This window comes from Euprymna scolopes, chromosome 23 (assembly GCF_053919585.1).
Source record: "Euprymna scolopes isolate OS-2025 chromosome 23, ASM5391958v1, whole genome shotgun sequence".
Classification (NCBI taxonomy): domain Eukaryota; kingdom Metazoa; phylum Mollusca; class Cephalopoda; order Sepiida; family Sepiolidae; genus Euprymna; species Euprymna scolopes.
The window spans coordinates 12,961,094-12,966,090 of NC_136504.1; positions in this window are offsets into that span (position 1 = coordinate 12,961,094).

Sequence of the window (4,997 nt, forward strand, 5' to 3'; positions counted from 1 at the left end):
TTCCAATCAGAGACGCTTATAACAAGCATATGTGTATAAATGTCAAACAAACTATCTTTCTATCTATCGAGATATTCAAAAAATCTCTGACAGTTAAATTACAGGCTTGGTGCTAATGCAATAGAATGTACCCTGGCTAGATGAAACACTAAAACTCTTCCTAAGACGAACAACAACAAAACAGAATAGACGTCACCGTCATACCACCCAGTATATAACATATATACGATTTATTCCTTCTCTCCTTGAGTAAGACACTTTGTTCTTATCAAAGATTTTACTGTATCTATGAGGGACTTTAAAGTTTTTTTTTCTAATATTTTAAAGAATTCTCTTGCTATGTTTGTCTTAAGGTTTTTGGAATATAGAGGGTTGAACCATAGGGTCTCCCTATGTCTATTTTTACGCTTACGAACTTTGGTTTGCTGTTTAATTGTGTTAGTATATAATACTTGCGGTTTCATTTTGCTTTTGTCTTGCTTTTTGGTCATTTTTTGTAACTTGTATGCGGGATGACATGGCCATATTATAGGCTATTATGCTCTTAGTAGGTTTATTTTCAATGGAGTTTTTGTTTCTATCATTTTTATTTAGGAATTTGATTTGTGATTTGTATCACATTATATATATATATATATATATATATAGAGAGAGAGAGAGAGAGAGAGAAAGAAAGAAAGAGAAAGAGAGAAAGAGAAAGAGAGAGAGAAAAATAGGAAGAGAAAGAGAGAGATTAAAACTATTCGAAAACATGCTATTATATACTAGTTATTATTTTAAAAGAAAACGTATCGAAACTGGTCACCGTAAACAACGTTATCTTTAATTCAAACAGAGTTAAAAGACCACGCCTTCGTTCTGTGTCTGTTTTGTTCAAATATAACGCTCGTCTGTTGAGAGGCCTTATACCAAACTAGCTGATGGAGATTGTAAGGAAAAAATAAACAGCGAGTCTTGTGAGAGGCGCTTCTGGTATAAAAGAAATGTCGGATCAAATTCGCGGAGACACGAGAATAGAATGAGCGTCGTCGAGCGAACGCGACTGTAATTAGTGAGGCGAGAGTTGCATCTCTAATTCCACACATTCGTTTGTCTGAGTGACACCCCGTCCCTCACATCTCCACCCGGTCTCTTCTGTCACGCTCGATCGATTCGTTCTCTTATCTCATCTATCCATCTATTCTGAAGAATACGACAAAAAGAAAAGAACAAATAAAGATTATTTAAAAGGATTACACACAAACGAACTGACACGCACGCGCACACACACACACAAACATATTTAAAAGTGACAATTTCTGTTTGTTTGTCTGATCGTATTTTGAAGTTTTTTTTAAAGAGAGATGATTACATATAAAACTTCCGGCGTCAAATGGTGCCAATGGTGCTGAGAACAGCAACTACACTTTGAAATATTTATTTGCACAAAATTTAAAAACTACATTTTATCATTTTGACAAATCAGGCACAAAGTCTACACAAAAGTGTGGGAAAATGGGTGTCGTTGGCCATCCTATGGCACCGTGGCTACCCTACTCTTAACTAGAATCACCAAAATGTCACATTTATATCAGGCTCATTCTACTCAAAATTTCCTAAATCCCTCAAAAATGTTATTAAAAATAAATATGTCTACTTTCATATCAGTCAAAAGGCCAAATAATATAGTTTTTTTTTTAAATGAATAACTTTACTTTTACTTTATTCATACTAATAATCTTGCGGGGCCTGCGTTCGCACTTGACATTTTAAAAAGGAAATACGTTTTATTATTTAACATATTCATATTGATAATACTATGAGGTCTATCTAGGACCGAAGGATATAGTCTTTTCTATAGACTAGGCTAACATGCTTGCCAGTCGGTTTGCCTCAAACTCCACATTGGACCCTCTCAACCACTCCCTACCTGACTTTCCTATACGGACAGACGCTACGCTAGACGATCTGAAAATCACCCCTTCTTAGGTGCATGCTATCATAAAAAACCTTGACATTCCAAAAGTATGTGGACCCGATCTCATCCCAGCTGTCCTATTTAAAAAGTGCTCAGCCGAAGTAGCTCCAGTTCTCTCCAAACTCTACAACAAATGCCTTAATGAATCTTGCTTTCCGGGCTGTTTTCAAGAATTCTGGCGAAAGAACTGACCCATTAAATTATCACCCCATTAGCGTCTTCCCACTTTTTGCCAAAATATTTGAGCCCTTAATTAACCATGCTCTAGTCCATCACCTTACAGATGCTAAACTTCTGACTGACAAACAATATGGATTTAGACAAGCCCGTTCCACAGTAGACATCCTAATTGTAATCTCTGAACGTATATACCATTCACTGGACAAAGCGGGAGAGGGCAGAGCGGTAGTCTAAGGCTTTTGACAGGGTATGGCATGAGGATCTCCTCAGGAAAATTAGATCATACGGTATCACTGGTAGAATACTTAACATAAGTAAATCCTTCTTAGATAAGAGAAACATTCAGGTTGTCCTCGACGGTCGTACATCTAAACAGTGTGATATAAATGCGGGAGTGCCTCAGGGGTCTATCCTTGGACCTCTATTATTCCTCATATTCATTAATGACCTCCCCGGAAAAATTGCCTCTGAGATTGGTATATATGCTGATGTCACGTTCAATGCTGCCTAGTTTCCTTCAATAATTACAATAAACCTTCTCTGCCACCAATAGCAATGGCCAGTGACTCTTTATCTGAGAGTACATCTTTACGTTCACTGGAAACATGAGTTGGAACAATTACATTGAAAGCATTTCCAGGGCCGGTTCGAAGAAGGTAAGCTCTCTCTACCGTGCTAGAAAACTACTGACACCCGAAAGTATACTGTACCTCTATAAGGCCACCATTCATCCATGTATGGAGTATTGCTGTCATATTTGGGCTGGTGCATCTGCTACTAGTCTCTCGCTCCTAGGCAAGGTTCAAAAGAGAGTCGCCAATCTAATAGGCCCTGAACTGGCATCTAAGCGTCAGCCTCTCTCCCATTGAATCCCTCTGCCTGTTCTACAAGTATTTTAATGGCGATTGCTCTGACGAACTTTAAGCACTTGTGCCCCCACGATGTAAACACCCTCAACAAACCCGACAGGCAGCTAAATCCCACCCCCACACAGTAGACATCCCTAGATGTAAAACATCTTTCTACTCCAGTAGTTTCTTCCCCAGAACCGCTAGACTTTGGAATTTAATTCTTGGTCCTTGCTTCCCCAACTGTACTGACGTGCAGAAGTTCAAGTGTGATGCGAACCGACATCTTGCTGCCCAAATCCCTACATAGTACCCCAGTAGTTGTTGCCCCTGGTAGTAGCCTCCTACACCAAAGTGGCAATGTGCCTTGTTTGGGGTGAAAATGTAATTAAAAAAAAAGATATGTATAAAAGACGAAAATTGTCTGTTTGTCCGCAAACTACTTTATGTCAACAAACATTAGTGTATCTAAGAAGTAATGTATTTTAATTCCAAACAACAAACAACATATTTTGCTTTTCATTCTACTCACGTTCTCGGTTATAATGAATTTTCGCACACTTCTCTGGCATCCTTAGACATTTAGACAAGCCCGTTCCACAGCTGACATCCTCACTGTAATCTCTGAACGTATATACCATTCACTGGACAAAGCGGGGGAGGGCAAAGCGGTAGCTCTGGATATATCTAAGGCTTTTGACAGGGTATGGCACAAGGGTCTCCTCAGGAAAAGTAGATCATACGGTATCACTGGTAGAATAATTAACATAATTAAATCCTTCTTAGATAAGAGAAAAATCCAGGTTGTCCTCGACGGTCGTACATCTAAACAGTGTGATATAAATGCGGGAGTGCCTCACGGGTCTATCTTTGGACCTCTATTATTCCTAATATTTGTTAATGACCTCCCCGACAAAACTGCCTCTGAGATGGGTATATATGCTGATGACACTACACTCTATAACAGGCATGACAGGAAAACAAATGAACACATACCTAAAGAAATGGCAAAAACACTAGAGGATGACCTCCAATCTGTAGTGGAATGGGGACATAAATGGATGGTCACATTCAATGCTGCCAAGACTAAACTGGTTTCCTTCAATAGTTACAAGAAACCTTCTCTGCAACCAATAGCAATGGCCAGTGACTCCCTGTCTGAGAGTACATCTTTCAAACTGCTTGGCCTAACGTTCACAGGAAACATGAGTTGGAACAATTATATTGAAAACATTGCCAGGGCCGCTGCAAAAAAGGTAGGCTCTATCTACCGTGATAGAAAACTACTGGCACATGAAAGTATACTGTACCTCTATAAGGCCACCATTCGCTCATGTATGGAGTATTGCTGTCACATTTGGGCTGGTGCATCTGTTACTAGTCTCTCGCTCCTAGACAAGGTTCAAAAGAGAGTCGCCAATCTGATAGGCCCTGAACTGGCATCTAAGTGTCAGCCTCTGTCCCATCGACGAAACGTTGCATCCCTCTGCCTGTTCTACAAGTATTTTAATGCTGAATGCTCTGACGAACTGCAGACACTTGTGCCCCCACGACGTAGACACCCTCGACAAACCCGACAGGCAGCTAAATCCCACCCACACACAGTAGACATCCCTAGATGTAAAAGATCTTTCTACTCCAGTAGTTTCTTCCTCAGAACTGCTAGACTCTGGAATTCCATTTCAGGTCCCTGCTTCACTAACTGTACTGACATGCAGAAGTTCAAGTGTAACGTGAACCGACATCTTGCTGCCCAAATCCCAACATAGTACCCCAGTAGTTGCTGCCCCTGATAGTAGCCCCCTACACCAAAGTGGCAATGTGCCTTGTTTGGGGTGAAAATGTAATTTTAAAAAATCATTCTATGCACCTCGAAGGATTCTTCTAGGATGCTCCTCTCCCAAGCTTTGTTCTTACCTTCCTCTTAGTGGTGTCCACGTCTTTAAAACGGGCTGCCTTGACGATTCCCTTAAAACTGTGCAAAAAGAAAGTCACATGGAGTCAGATGGGGC